This window comes from Gallus gallus, chromosome 1 (assembly GCF_016699485.2).
Source record: "Gallus gallus isolate bGalGal1 chromosome 1, bGalGal1.mat.broiler.GRCg7b, whole genome shotgun sequence".
Lineage (NCBI taxonomy): Eukaryota > Metazoa > Chordata > Aves > Galliformes > Phasianidae > Gallus > Gallus gallus.
In genome coordinates, this window is record NC_052532.1 from 64421327 (window position 1) to 64436925 (window position 15599).

Here is a 15599-nt window from a genome sequence, read left to right on the forward strand (position 1 = left end):
CTGTTTAATTATAAATGGAATGAAACAGTCTACTTCAGGCCCTGTCATTATCGCTAATGGTTACAGACTTAACAACAAACAGGACACGTTGCTTTTTATGCCTCCTTGCAAGTCCCCCACCTGAAGTTTCTTATATGGAACACTTTAGTTTTCAGTTTTAATCTATAAAAAGATTTATAGGCATCAAGACACATCTGAATCCATTTCCCAGAGTGCTCTTTATTCCTGTATCCCGAGCAAAACACAAAATAGATTTTGTAATAGGCTCCGTAATAGAACTCGCTCTGTTGTGGATTTTGTTAAACTTCAGGTGAGAGTGCCAAACCTGTCTAACAAGAAAGTCAGGATCTCTGCTGCCTCAGATTGCTTACTTTGTGGTTTCAAACAACAGAAAGCGCTATCAAATTCAGCAGTCGATTGAAATTCCACTGCTTTATCCTCTTCGTTATTTTCTTCTGTGTGGATGCATTCTGCTTCAGAACCTTTTGCAGCTCAAATATGTAAGTTATGTGAAATCTTGCAGTTTTTGCATGCAGGGGAACAAAGTGTAAGTAGTGAGACAGAAGTAGTAAAACTGATTTAATCAGTGATGTCCTATTATTGTAGGTGGGGTTTGTTGTTTCACAGCGCTGCATGATTTAAGCTTGGGTTGAAAGACTGCAGCAGCTGAGGAGTTAGAATTACACGTGTCTAGCTTTCATATAAGTTTCTGCAGTCTTTGTTCAATATTTGAATTGTTTTTTTTTTCTTCTTGCCTTTCAGTGATGGTACTTGTAAGTCATGAAAGCAATCAGGGGAGCACTCAAATCTTCCCAAACTTTTGATGAATATTGAAGGTACTATCCACTTTAGATAGGTGTTTTAATCAATGTTAACTTTTACAACAACTGCTGTTTGTTATTTTATTACTTTCTTTAACATTTGCCTTGTGCAATTGGAAATAGGGCTTTCAAAGAAATTACAGAAGTTCAATTTTTTTATTGAATTTTTCAAGGAAATCAAGAAAATAATCTGGGGTTGCTTCGGAAACCTGCATCGCTTGTATAATTTTACAGTACCTTTTATATAGCTCATATAGAGGGCAGAGTATATAAAGAACACGCACAGCTTTTCACTTGTTTCAAGGTGGAATAAGTACTTCTAAGAAAAACATGAGTAGAATTTGCTGACAGTCTCTTATATTCGAATATTGATTTTTTTTTCTTTTTTGCAGCAATAGGACCTAAAACAGGACTTGTAGTGACTGGGGGGTTGATGCACACGGGTTTGACTCAGCTGCTGGGTTCGACAGGTGTCTCTTTCACAATTGTAATGGAAATGTCAAAAGGAGGGTATACAGAGCAATTTGTGTGTATGTGTGCGTTTGTTTCTTTCTTTTTCCCTGTCCAAATTTGACATGGATGTGGCAGCCGCAACAGGCAACCAAATGCAGTGCATGCAAAGCTGTAGCTGGCAGATGTCAATTGGTTTTGAGCAAACAAATATTTAAGTCTTCTGATTTGTTTGCTGACTTTGAGTTGAAATACTTTGCTTTTCACTAGTTGAGAGTCTACACTGCTAGTTTGGCAAAAAATGGGCACTTTTTTGAATCAGAAAAACAAGTGTCCTCAGCTCATCTCTTCAGCTCTGCTGCTGTTTGACTTTGTCTTCTAACTTTTTCTTACATATGTGTCCTTATCATTCACCCTACTGCTTTTCAGTGCTTTTCTGCTTGCTTCTAGCACTAGCAGCTCAAGTAGTGTTAGACGTGATCTTCCCCAGTTGGGCTGCATCCCAAACTTTCCTAAGGGGAATGTAAATACTGTGAGGTCAGTTCAGTATCAAGTGCCTGCAGCCTGAAACAAACCCTGTAGGATCTTCTGCTATTCAGACAGAATTAGGATCTGCTTTGGATACAAAGTTAAATATTAAGAAGTCAAGACCTTAATTGTTTATCTTATAATTTCCATATTTTTTGTTGCTTTAATTAACCTTACTTTTTTTCTTCTAAACTGAAAGCAAAAGAGTCAGTAGTGGGCACAACTCACTATGGTGTTAACTGAGGTTTTAAAACGTTTACTGCTGGGTTACTGTATGTCTTTGTGAGGTTGTAATGCAGAGAGCCGGCATACCTGTGTGCATGCTCACCTGCAGCATGCCTAAACCAGTGCTGAGTGTTGTACTAATGTATTTCTGCTAGTGAAGAAAATCTTCAGCCCATTTGTTTCATTCCGTGTTTCCCCTCACCTCCTTCCCTCCTCCTCAGAACAGAACAGTGGGGAGAGAGGACTGTGCGAAGCCCACTTAGTGAAGCAAAACCAAATTGCCCTTTGTGCCTTTCTCTTGTACTTCATTCAGACCTGCCTGTTAAAATCCACCAATCATGGTTTTTATGGAGAAGTGCTCTCTCTCTTTCATTTTCAATAGGTGATGGTTTTTAATTGGCTATACGGTAGTTAGAATTGCTTGCTCGTGCTGCTAAGGACTGGATACAGCCCTTCTAGTTTCACAAACAGTGGAGGTATAGATTAACAACTGAGTGGGAATGTTTCTGCTTTGTAACGCTGTCAGGAGGTTGGCCTGGTTCAGGCGTGCTTGTCTTCTCGGCTGTTGTCTCTGAAGGACTGGCTCCTATTAGCGTTAGCAAAAGAATCCATCTCAAAGATGAAACTCGAACAAAATAAGTTCCGTCTGTTCCATGGATGCCAACAAACAAGTTAGGGATTGAACTGCTCTTTGATATGTTCTTTTGGCCAGACTGGGACAAGACAGACTCATTCTCCATTTTATCTCCAGGTCTCTAAGTTATCATGATAACGTTGCTGCGAAACATCAACAGAATGTTATGAGTTACAGTTGGGGAATTTTTGCTTTCTTTATATTGAAGCTGTTTTGCTTTTGTGAGAAGCTAAATACTTTTGTGGTCATTAGATAAGTCCAAACTGCTTTACAGTGCTTTTTTAATGTTCCTGGTGAAGTTTTACCAACACATCTGTGGTTTTGTGTGGGAGGCTTTCATGATACTCAGATGAAGAAATATTTGATTATTGGATGCTGCACTTTGATTTTCTTGGTGGATTAAAGCGTATATTGAAACTGATTGTTAGAGGAATTGGTGGAAAAGCACTGAACCAAGAATAAACCACTTTAGAATGGAAAGCGTTTCTGTCTGTCTTGGAAGTAAAATAATGCTAAGTTCAAGTTAGCATTACGAAATGACCCATTCAGAAGCAAGGATAAATGCATTTTTACATTATGGAATGTAAAGCCCTTTAAAGAATGGAACTCAAATACATTTCTTGAATAGTTTCATTAATACTTAGTTTCGTGCCATTGAACAGCAGTTTTTAGTATGCTGGAAATTATTTGTTTGGACATCTACTTTAAGTGCTATCTCTCTAAAAAAAAAAAAATCATAAATAGCCATGTGCTGCTACAGCAACCATTGAAAATGTTCAAGTGAAAATTCAGGCTGAGAAACAGTAGGAGCAGCTAATCTGCCAGTTCTGTGCTTTTTCTTTTTCTTTTTCTTTTTTTTTTAGGTATCGAACTACTTTTGATAGGCCAATAAAAATAATGTTTTTGTTGTTGTTTATGAAATGATCTAATAGTCATTTCTCATTTCCATTTGATGATGGGAATTTAATTGCAGGGTTAGAAAAGGTCCACTATGTGTGGGATTTGTGAAGTTGGTTTGGTTTTGTGTTTGTAGTGTTTTGCAACAGCAGTTGAATGTCTGGAGCCTTAAAGCTGGGGAGTAAGGATGATGTAAATTCTGACACTTGTGTAGCTTCAGCATATGAGTTAACTCAGCTTTGGCTGCTAGAACTGCCTGAGTGAATGACACTATGGCCGTTTGTCCATCCAACTCAGTGTGCTCTTTTTTTTGTCTAATTTTGTAACCCCAAGATTTATTTTGGAGAAGATCCAACACTGTTGGCTACGAAGTCTACAAGGGAATGCAGGGTTTAGGGTTTTTTTTTTTCTATTTAATAGAATGTTGGCCTTTTTTTGAAGCTTCTTTTGAAGTATTTAATGAATCTTTCTCATGAGGTGCGATGATTAAGCAGCCTAAGTTTTAATGATGCACAGGAAACTTTATATGTGCTGGTGCTTACTAATTTTTCATTTCAGTAAGAAATGAGGCAGTAGTACTCTCAAGTTTGTTTAAGTTTCTTATCTGCTGTCCAGCTGCACTCTTGTTTTTAAACACTCTTTCCTTTAGAAACAGTAAGAAACAGAACAGCTCTGGGGCTCTATGGGCAATATGTTTCCCCCCCGACCCATCTGAGCTCTGCGGCCCTTAAACATACCCTGGGACTATCACAAGATGCTGGAGTGTAGCCTCTGTAGTGATACCTCTCCGCAAGTACTGTCATTTCTCCTATCTGTATTTCAGCCATTCAGCTACGTCTCTTAATATCTGTAGACGTAGTACTGCCCTTCCGAGTTGGAGATATTTTCTTGGACCTCTGAAAATGTGCAACTGCAGTACCAGGAGAGGAATGGCTGCAAGTCAATGTGTGCACTTCAGATGCTGTTACAAGTTGAGTCTCTTTGGCTTTCTCATTCTAATAACTGAGCCGCTTCCTGTGACTTTGGATTAGTATCCTTAGAGATAAGGGGAGCCCACTGATGATTTTTTTTCCTTCATGTCCTTTTTTGTTTTAAGGCCTATGGGGAAAATTGTATATTTCTTCATTGGGGGGGGGGGGGGGGGGGGGGGAGAGGAAGGAGAGGGGTACATTGAACTGAAAGCAACTCATAGTTTCAAATCCTGATCACACTGTAGACAGAAAAAGGTCGTATCTGAGCAACTACTGAAATATTGTGTAAAAATTAAAGGCACAGGAAATGATATTGCTGTGGAAAAATTAGTTTGCTTTATTCCCACAGGCACTAATTATCATTGTTCTAAACTGAAATATGTACTTTTCTGCAAGGGATCCTTGTAAGGCAAACATAATCAAGAGGCAGTAAACTCTCTGGTCTTATTTTTAGAGATAAATGGTGCTGTTTCTCTGGTTGCATTCCAAGTTATGTATTGAAATGGTAAAAACAACAAAAAAGATTGCTTGACTTAATTTCATATAATGGTACTTAGCACTCAAATAAAAGAAATGGGAGAGGAGAGGAATCTAGCTTTATAATACATTTCCGTAACATAGCAACTTGGCTTTCAGCTATGTGTTTAAATGCTTTAGTTTTTTAATTTGCATCCAAAACCACTGTTCATGTTTCTTCACTTTTCAAAGAAGCTTAGCTTTGACCATGTTTTGTGCTGCACAAAATATCATGGCAGTATTTGTTCTAGATTTATTTTTTTTTTGGTACTGCTTGGAGCTATTTCTCTATGTTCAGATTTCTCCTCTTAGTTTCTTTTTGTGCCCCTGGCAATTATACTAGGCCATTATTAGTCTGTAAGCTAAGCTTAGGTAATTTATAAATTAAGTGTATATTTATTTGTTCAAGCTGTAACATATACTGTGTGGAACTGTGGGACGACCTTTGAAGCTGTGATTTTATTTTCAGCAATTAGCTGTACTCATCTTCCAGTGTTACTACTTCAAGTTATTATGACTCACCTAGCAACATAGTAATGATGAGTAGTGGGCAGACAGAAAGGCATGGTCTTTCCGAAAAGGAAGAGTTTGAGTATTTGTTGATGTCCGTCAGTAACAGTAAACAGCCTATTGAGCAATACAGATGTTTTGTGAGTTATGCCAGCAAATAACCAAAGAGATGAGAGGGGAGAGGCAGCGTGCTGCTGAGTGGGCACTTCTCTTCAAAGTAAATGCTATTCATTAAAAAAAAATAAATAAGTAAGCACTACAAGGAAGATTGCTTTGTGCTTCTGCAATCAGATAGTGGATTAGCTTATAGTCCCAGCAGCTGAGAGGGGAATAATTAATATCCTATATAAAGTTACATGGGAATTTACATACAATTACTGTTTTATTGAGCTTAAAGGAAACAGATGTTTTCAAGATATGACCTGTCTGAGCAGTAGATGGAACCGAGTAGTATGAATTCTTCAAAAGCTTTTGCATCTTTATAGCCTGTTTTAAGGCAGGTGATGCAGTTCACATTAAGTATTTCACGTTCTTCCTTTTGAATAACTTTTTTATCTACCCAAATTTAAGCTTCTGCTTGTAAAAATAAAAAATAAATAAAATAAAAAAAATCATCTCGGTACAAACATAGGGTTTCATTTTGGTACAAAATTAATTGCTGGTGGGATATGAAGTTAGAGATCACTTAATATATTTTTGTGTTCACTGTGTAGAAGCGAGCACAAAAGTAACAAAGATGATCAGAGGGCTGGAGCACCTCTCCTATGAGGAAAGGTTGAGGAGTCTGGGCTTGTTTAACTTGGAGAAGACTCCAGGGAGACCTCATTGTGGCCTTCCAGTACTTGAAGGGAGTGTATAAACAGGAGGGGGAGTGGCTGTTCACATGGGTGGATAGAGATAGGATGAGGGGGATTGGTTTTAAACTAAGATGGAGGGGGGGGGGGGGGGGGGGGGGAGAGAGTTTAGGTTAGATATTAGGAGGAAGTCTTTCACTCAGAGAGTGGTGTCACGCTGGAACAGGTTGCCCAAGGAGGTTGTGGATGCCCCATCCCTGGAGGCATTCAAGGCCAGGCCGGATATGGCTCTGGGCAGCCTGGTCTGGTGGTTGGTGACCCTGCACATAGCAGGGGGGTTGAGGCTCAATGATCATTGTGGTCCTTTTCAACCCAGGCCATTCTGTGATTCCATGAAGTAGTTCAGCATTTAAAAAATAAACTATAATATTCTGTAGAGAACTCATTTTAATGAGTGTTTTTTCCACTTTGTATGATTGTTATTAATTATGACTGTTTCACTGACTTTCCCTTTCTTTGTATTTGCCTGGGGAAGGGGACTTTCTGAAAGTAAAATAAGAATAAAACAAAGAAGCCTGGTTTGAGTGTTTCAGCTGCCTTGCAGTGTTCATTCTTTAGGAAGTGATTTGAAAATTGAAATAACTCCCCTTTTAAAAGTTTAAAAGAAACCAGAGGTAAAACCTGCAAAGTGTAATCTGCTTCTTATTAAAGGTAACTGGGAAGAAAATGGCCCTCTCACTTTCAATGCATTGTGTTGAATATTGAATTGAGCAGGAGCATTCAGGCTGGAGGAGAAAATAAGCTCCGTGTTCTTTCAGAGTGGCTTTCAAAGATTTCCATACAAATCCTAGTTGGTGTGAGTAGCGGTACAGGTCTTGTGAAGTGGGCACTGAAGTTAAGCTGAGCCTTGTTTCCCAGGAGCAGCTCATTAATAGCCGGGCTTTGTTCCCTGACGTGATTGGGACACCTGCACTGGCAATCTGCAGATGATAGATGCTGTTATACCACTTCAATCCGTGGAGCCACTGGGTCCTACAGTTTTAGTGGCGTCTTTCTGCAAAGTTATCTGAGATTATTTTTTTTTTATCTGCTTTTGAGTCAACTTCTTAATTGAATCTTTTATTTCCATTTTGGTAAAGTAAACGTAGGGCAAATGTGTTGTCACAGAGTGAATATTGTTGCTGTTTTAGAAGGGAAGCTCTTTATGTATGTTTAAAAACAAACAAACAAACAAAAAAAACCAGGCACATGCAGTATCAGAGTATCAGTGTTGCCTTCCCAGTCCTCCTGGACAGCTGCTGGAACTTACCATGAGGTGCTCAGCATTCACAGTGCAGTGGCAGGGCCGTGGAAGCAGACCATCTGTGCCCACCAACCAGCCTTCTGCCACAGTGCTGCTTGGTCCTTTGCAGCCAGAGTACAAGAAGCCAGGGCTGCTCCTGCTTATTGCCACTCGCCACGATTTCTTGGCAGCACTGGAAGAAGCCTAGAATTTTAGGGATGCACTAGTTGAAATAATTTTATACGGAACATAAGAAAGGAATGTTCTTCTTGCTGCTTAGGCGTGTGGCTTGCTTGTTTGTTAGTGTGGTGGTTGCTGTGGTTTGTTTGTGTGTTTTTGTTATTGTGCCGCTGCTTCTGACTGACCTTTATCATCCAACGGTTTTGAGCTCCACTTTAACAAGATTTACTATTTGAAAAACAGCAGTACTATCCAAAATTTGACATCTATATGATGTTAGGCTTATGAATTGCCAGAATATCTTGCCCTCAGGATGTAAGAAAATATAATCTTTTGTTGATGTTTAGCTTAAGTTTTATCAGTTTCATGTAGGAAAAAAAAAAAGGAAGCAGTGGCCTTGGCCCACAGTGTAGAGAAAACACTTTAAAATTAGATACCAGTTGAAAATGACTGCAAAGGCCTAATGTCTAAAAGAGCACTGTTCCTGTTAAACGTAACTTGAAGCATGAGCATGGCTTTATGCTGTAGTAGTACTGAATCGACAGGAAAATGCTAAAATAGAAGGTACAGAGAAGATTCACAAGAGTGATCAAAGATGAAGGAATTCCTGTAGTAACTCAGTGAGGAGTATTGGATAAAGTCTATCAAATCATAGATAGCAGAAAGAAGGGGAATAGGGATTGTTTGTTCACTGCATGTAGCAATAAAAGAACTAGTAGTAGGAATTCAGAATCCAGGAGAGTTGCCATTTGTGGCTCATTTTGTATTCATGAGGTCTGAAAGATGCATGCGCTTAATGAACGAAGGTGACTGAAAATATCTTAGAGTCACAGCTCAGGATTTCGTGGACTGTAATCTGCATTCCATGACTGGAAGATAGTAGGTGATCACATCTTTCATTTCATATCCCACTACTGGGTGTTACAGTTGCCAAAGCAGGAGATGTCACCATACATCTCTTCCATCTCTGTGGTCTCTGCGAGCTGTTTGCTTCTCATCTCTGCTGGGAATAGGGTGCCGTGTTACCTGCACTTCTGATCCTTGTTCAGCTATTCTGAAGTAATTCACAACAACAGTAATCTCTAGGTTATAAATATTCATTTGCTGGTAATAAATCACAAGAATGTTGTGTTAGTTATGGTTATGCAAATTATTAGGGATAGTCTTGCAGAGTATCTGTGGCTGTTATCACTAAAGCTTTGATGGATGCTGCGTGTGCATAAAATGTTGTATGGAAAGGCTTAGCAGTCTATGTACTGCAACGTACTGGTCTTGATTTGAAAATAAACTATGTAAACATGAAGGCTTACTGATACTCATTCTTACACTTTACTACATGCAGAGCTTTAGCAAGTTGAACATAAAATTCATGGGGTCATTAGATGCTGTCTGCCAGTTGGGTATTGATTTGGTTTGATGTAATGAATGTTTTGCAAGAAGAGGTTTGAGCAAGCGAGAGGTTCTTGGCAAGGAGATTTTAAAGCAGAATTGTTTTTCAGATGGTAAATGGAGTTCAAGTGTTAAAATTGTATCAATTTTCAGGAATCTTATGAAACAGCTGTAGAGAGCTGAAGATCAGCCTGGATGATACAAGCATGGGGAGGGGAGAGTGAGACATATATTATTATAATATTATTATTATACATATATATCCAGCCTAATTGATGAATGATTACTTACTGGCAGAAATAAAACATTGTATTCTCTTCTTTTATTCCTTCCTTTGCAAAAGATGTGGTTGTTCCACTAAAGTACATTAACATTTGAAGGTTGAATTTCTTCAGCTTTAAATCACTGCCCAATTTGTAAAGAAAATCCTATCCTTTCTATTTGTAAGGAAAATCTATCCTTTCTATACTGCTTTCTGAAGGAGTAAATTATTGGGAAAACTTAACAATTGGGATATACAGTAGAGCTTTAATCATTGTGCTTGTCTAAAGTTAGATTTGATTACAAAATCAAATGTTTTTGTAGTGAAATTATAGAAATTAATTTGAGCAATGAAGCTGAAAGCTTTATTATAGAAAGAACTCGGTGTTGGTCAACTCAGACTCAAATTCTGTTTCCCTGCTTTCAGCCCTTAACTGATGTCAGGATGTAGTATTATGAAGTGACGGGTGTTTATAAAATCTACAAGACAATGACTCACCTCACTGCTTCTAGTACTAAATCACTGTAAGTTGTATACACCCAACTCCAAAGGTACAAGAACTCTCTGATGGAAGATTCCCATGAAGGATTTGGCTTTTGGGAATCAGCATTACCTTGCATTCTTAAAGATTAAATAAATAAATAAATAACAGTGTCATTCCTTTTTAATTACTTTGAAGAGTGAAAATGCAGACTTTCTAGCTGGTACAAGTTAAGTTTTTGCTGTTGAACTAGTATTTGTGGGAATAGGCATGTGAACTATCTCAATAAATAGAAATGAATTCCAAAACTTGCTGAACATACCTTTGGAATATCTTTAAAATATAAAAAGAATGTTATAAAGAGAAAGCTGTCTAGTGTGACTCTGTCTAGCTTCCTAGTCTAGGGTTTATTTGCATTTAATTATTTCCTGTTCTGGCTGGGAAGGAAAAGTACACAGGTTACTCTGAAAGTGATGTCTCTTTTTATATTATGTTGGCTCACGACTTCGGAGGCAGATGTTGGTGGTATGGCAGTAGAGGCTGAACCTTCCCCCCCAATATTCCTTTACATTTTGTTGTTGTGTGACAGATGGCAGCAGAGGGGCAGTCTGACAAAATGGTGTCTGACGTGGAAGCTGGTATGAAGCAAACGTGTGTCACTGAATTCCTCCATGTGGAAAAAGTGGCACCCATTGACATTCATCAACACTTGCTGAACGTTTCTGGAGACCAAATAGTGGATGTGAGCACAGTGAGGCTGTGGGTGGTGTGTTTCAGCAGTGGCAACAGAGACAGCAGTTCACATATATTATAGTAATAGAAACCCAAGTTCTCATTTTATCTAGGAAAGTAATATATAAAAAAGTACTGAGTCATAAAAATATTGAAAATTGATAATTTATAAATCAGTATTTTTAGTTCAAGCAGGACTGAGATAGAACATTCTACCACCACTGCCTAAATTTAATAGTGGCAGGAAATCAACCAAGCATTAAAAGGCATTTAGTGATTTTTTTATTTTTTATTTTTTTACATTGTTTATCCACTTCTGAGCAGAGAATAAGAAAACAAGCTGAAGAATAACCAAGTGAATCTTCAAATGTTGGTAAAGATCTTGTCATGCCTTTCCAATTTTCATGCTCTTCCATTTGGCCTGCTTTGTGACTGCTACTTTGCCCCCAAGAACGTCTGTTTAAATCCTGAAAAACAATAGAAGAATTGTTTGGCAGAGAAGTCAGCAACTAGTGTCTTGGCACTGTCTTCAGATGCTTAAGCCAGCTTGCTGACAAGAAAAGCATGAGCAGAACGTAGGGGGAAAAAAAATAATAATCCAGCCTTCCAAAACGAAGTCTAATAGAAAATGCATTCCACTTTGGAGAGTGCAAAATAATAACACTTGAAAATATTTTTACATGAAAATAGGTTCTGTTTTCTTTACAGGTTAATTATCTCTTGTAGTTATTTACGCCTACGACTTAATCCATGTGATGGCACTTCTGTATCAAAAATGGTAAATTGCTGGCTTGCAGCTACATTTGCTTTGAACTTCTGTTCCCTGCCAAAAATAAAATAAAATAAAGAATTAAGATGTGATCTTTGCAAAAAGCTTCAAAAAGATACAGGATTTTGAATACAGGAAATAACATGAGAAGCGCTTAGAAATTATGAGAGGCTTTCAAGTTGCTCCTTCTCTGGTAGTTTGGTATATACTTTCCGAAGCAATAATGAATTAGGACTTTTTCAAGTGCTGAAAATATAGGGTTTTATACCAAAAATCCCAGACAAGTGAATCACGTAACAAAAAATCTGATTATGCCTCTACCTGAAGCACCCATAAAAAAAAGTTTCTTTTTCATAACTGGTCAAACAATGTATAGCATAGGTGTAGGATTACCAAATCCAAAGATAATGACACACTCGAAGGAGAAAGTGTTTAGTGGCCCTTTGGTACACTTCTATAGTATAGGTATGTATTAAAGAGTTTAACTTGATTTGAAACTAGCTAGAAATGGTCATTCCCTCAGTCGTGTCCCACACAGTCCTCTTCCATTAGTTACGCATGTAACCCTTTTCTCTCTAACACCTTTAGCAATCTTGTAGTCATATGGCAAGTCAAATCAAACTGAAAAATTGTCTATTGTAGGAGTATTTTTCAATTGGATATGTGAGCTGGTAGGACGTGTGTATCATTTTCAAGAAGTGCTTCTACAAGTAGCAGTTTATCAGGCAGTGAAAGCTGTTCAGAAAGAAGCCTTTAATTTTGGCGTAGTTCCATCTGTTTTAGGAAGGTTTGTTAATAGTGAAATGTTGCTCACTGAACAGCATGCTGCATGGTACTGCTGTATGGGGGAAAAGAATTCCTACCTAGATTGGCTTGTAGTTTTTATACAATGTTTTTATGTGCGTACTCAAGTAATGCCAGCTTGGTATTTCCCTGTAACTCATTCCTATTTCTGTTTATATCTACTGTTTCCTTTGGTTAGCTAAAACACTAAGTAGGTGCTGCTTCCAGAAATAAAGATATAAAATAACAAAATAAAATATTCTTTGAAGTCTGCTTTTATGGCTGACTCTAAAATCGGCAGAAGTTTTAGATTCCAGTAGAATTAATAATAGTGACTTAACCAGCTTGCCAAAATGTTCACAGGAATCTGAAGAAAAACGCTGTAATACACAGCTGAACGTATAGATGAGAAGCTAAAATGGACTTTTACTAACAGGTGTTGATTCAAACAGTAGAATTAACTGTTCTGACCTATCAGGGTGTTGATCTATAGTAACTCTTTAAGTATCGTCAAAGTTTTTAAACTCATAGGTGCTAGTCTAAGTTTAAGAATTTATTTAAAAAAAATATTTTATTGCAGAGCTTTATTCCTGACTATCATGTATCAGTGCATGTGTGTCCATATGTTTAGAAACGTGAAACAATCTTTGTGATTTCTGTGGTTTTGTACCAGTTTTTATATTTAAAAAGAGTCAGATCCTCTCTTAAACTTCTAGATAGCTTAGAAGATTACTGACGGTTTCATAAGCAAATGAATGCCAAACTCTTTGAGCAGGCAAAAATTTTCCAATCTCCAGGTTAATTATTTTATTGTACACACCACTTCCTAATGAATAACTTCAAGAAAAGGTGAGAGGTCTATTTGAATAAAATGATTCGTGTTTGAGATCTGTAACACTCCAGCAAAACCAGGAGAGAATCGACTTACCACTGAAATGATAGCAAACGTTAAAACAAGAAGGGAAGGTACAATTGGGTAGTGGGGGTGAAGCTCCAGTTATAAAGTAATTGCAGAAGGAATGTTTACCTTGGCTACAAAGGAATTTATGCCCTTAGGTGGTGGTTGTACTCATTACTAAAATTAATTTAAAACAACAAAAAAACTGTTCACATGAGGAGCGCAACTCATTTATCACACTGATGAATGACGTGAATGAATGACCACTTCCTTTATTTTATCTGACTTGTTTGTAAGTAGATTTTTCTACATATGTGTTTTGATGTCTTTATTGGTTTTAAAGGAAGAGTATATGATGCATTTACCCCACCTGTTACACTGGTGCAGCATCAGCACCACAGAAATGTGTCTGGCAAAGGTGTCTCACTCAATAGTAGACATCTTGTCAGTTTTGGTAAATTAGCTGAAGGAAATGGTTGTGCTGAGAAAAATATTGTCAGAAATAAATGTTCAGTGCAAAACTCTATTATATGAAATAGATTGTTGTTGCCTTTTTCAGTGATATTTGTCAGAGCACTATCATTTTGTCAGAGATGGTATGGGCATTTGCCAGCTCTTGTTGATAAGAAAATGTAAATATACTTGAGAAGCACATCATCTGTGCATCTCAGTTCCTGCCCAAAGCTGCCGCCGGGTCTGTCTAAAGATTTTCAAACCTTGACTGCACAGCTAGATTGCCATGGATCCCAGTGCCAAGGAGAGGTCACTTCTCAGTTTCTCTCTCCTGAACTAAAAGACAAAAACTTTGAATGTAGAAATTAGTTTTCTCTTGATGCACCTGGGAGGGAACTGAAGTTTAAATGATTGGCTCAAGCTTACTTCAGAGCATGCTGAGGTGATGCAGTCTGGAGCAGGGGAAGACTGAGAGCAAGTCCCATCTACAGGCTAAAATGCTGCAGTTTGATTTGGAGTACTGGATTTTGGTGTGATGGTCAGAGAGCACTTGAAATTTTTTGTGAGGGAGAAAACTTTCGTATCTGAGTGGATATAATAAAAGGTTAATGCATAATAGTTGAAATGTAGATTAAAAGTTAATTAGGTGACTGAAAGCATAAACTTATCTTGAATGTGGCTTTTTTTGTTTGTGCGGGTTGTTTAGTGCTTGTAATATCGTAGAATCACCAGGGTTGGAAAAGACCCACAGGATCACCCAGTTCAACCATCCACCCATCACCAACAGTTCTCACTAAACCATGTCCCTCAACACAACGTCCAAACGTTCCTTGAAAACCTCCAGGGTTGGAGTAGTATATTCATGGTAGTGGTGTGACCATGTTAGTGGTCTTTTCCAACCTTAATGATACTATGAATCAAGATTACCTCTTTTTTTTTTTTTTTCATGACCCAGGCCTGTCTAGGACAGAACATTTTTTTCTGGTGTTGTGCTGTAATACTTATGGAACAACTGGAACACATTGATACTGTCAGCAGCTCTAAATGCATCTTTAAAAAAAAAAAAACACACACAAAAAAGCCAACAAAAATGGAAAAAAAAAAAAAAAAAGCAAAAAAAAATCCAATACTTTTCTTCCTGAGAAAGCTTTGTGATATACTTCAAAGTAGACCCCTACAGTGACGCTGCAGAGCACTGTGGGGAGTTGCCTCATTTCAGGTTGGGTGCTGTAAACTGGAGTACATGGGCAGGAAAATGTTTCTTAAAATCATTTTACAGTACAGTGGATGTTAATAATCTAATGTCTCCGTTTGGTTAATATGGTTGGATTTTTTTTTTCCACATGAATGAATAGTTTTAATTTTTATCTGTTTTCATGTTTTTATATGTGCAGGTGTATTCATGAAGCATTTGCTATCAAAACATTTTAAAAGGAACTGGAGGAGGGTTTAGTATAACAGCTTTTCAGGATGTTATGAAAACACATTGGTGTTACCACAAACACATGGGCATTTAATATTTTTTCATTTAATGATGATGATTTGCTTGCAGTTACAAGTATGGACTTTCTTTCGCTTGCTACATGCTGTGTGTTCTCAAAAATATTGTTTTTCTATTATATAAACACAGAAGGCAGAGTTAAGGAGTGGTAAATTGTGATTTTTTTTTTTTAAGCTGGGTAGCTAATAATACAGCTGGGTTAATGGGATTGCTGCTCATGTAGAGTCTCAACAGTATAATATACACAAAATAAGTTGCATTAAATGTTGTTGAACAAGAGCAGCGCTCCAAGGATGCAGTAATGGTGCAAATATATGCTACTGTTTCGTACTTATCATTTAAGTTGATTATTTGTTGATACAATCCATTCAGACCGACTGTATGTTGTGAAGTCTCAGACGTATGTAGGCTTTTAGTTACTAAACATCTTTCTGTAACATTGTGTTATATGTGTTTATTAATGTGATACAGAAGTGCTTTCTTGTGTTGTTTTTTGCTTTTCTGAAGCCTTTTTTCCCCAAAA

General features: G+C 37.6%; 1 protein-coding gene across 24 annotated transcripts in view; it reads left to right on the forward strand.

Moving 5' to 3' along the window:
• Window positions 1-15599, forward strand: part of PLEKHA5 (pleckstrin homology domain containing A5) — a 170768-nt gene that overhangs the window by 12145 nt on the left and 143024 nt on the right. Inside the window, exons 1-2 of one of the 24 annotated variants that reach the window (XM_046905056.1) lie at window positions 387-500; window positions 763-836. The exons of 21 other annotated variants lie outside the window; for them this stretch is intronic. The gene's annotated coding sequence lies outside the window, so the exon portion shown is untranslated. Of the gene's footprint in view, window positions 1-386; window positions 501-762; window positions 837-15599 lie in introns of those variants that run through there. 2 more of the 24 variants (XR_003071195.3, XM_040655857.2) reach the window with 2 other exon arrangements.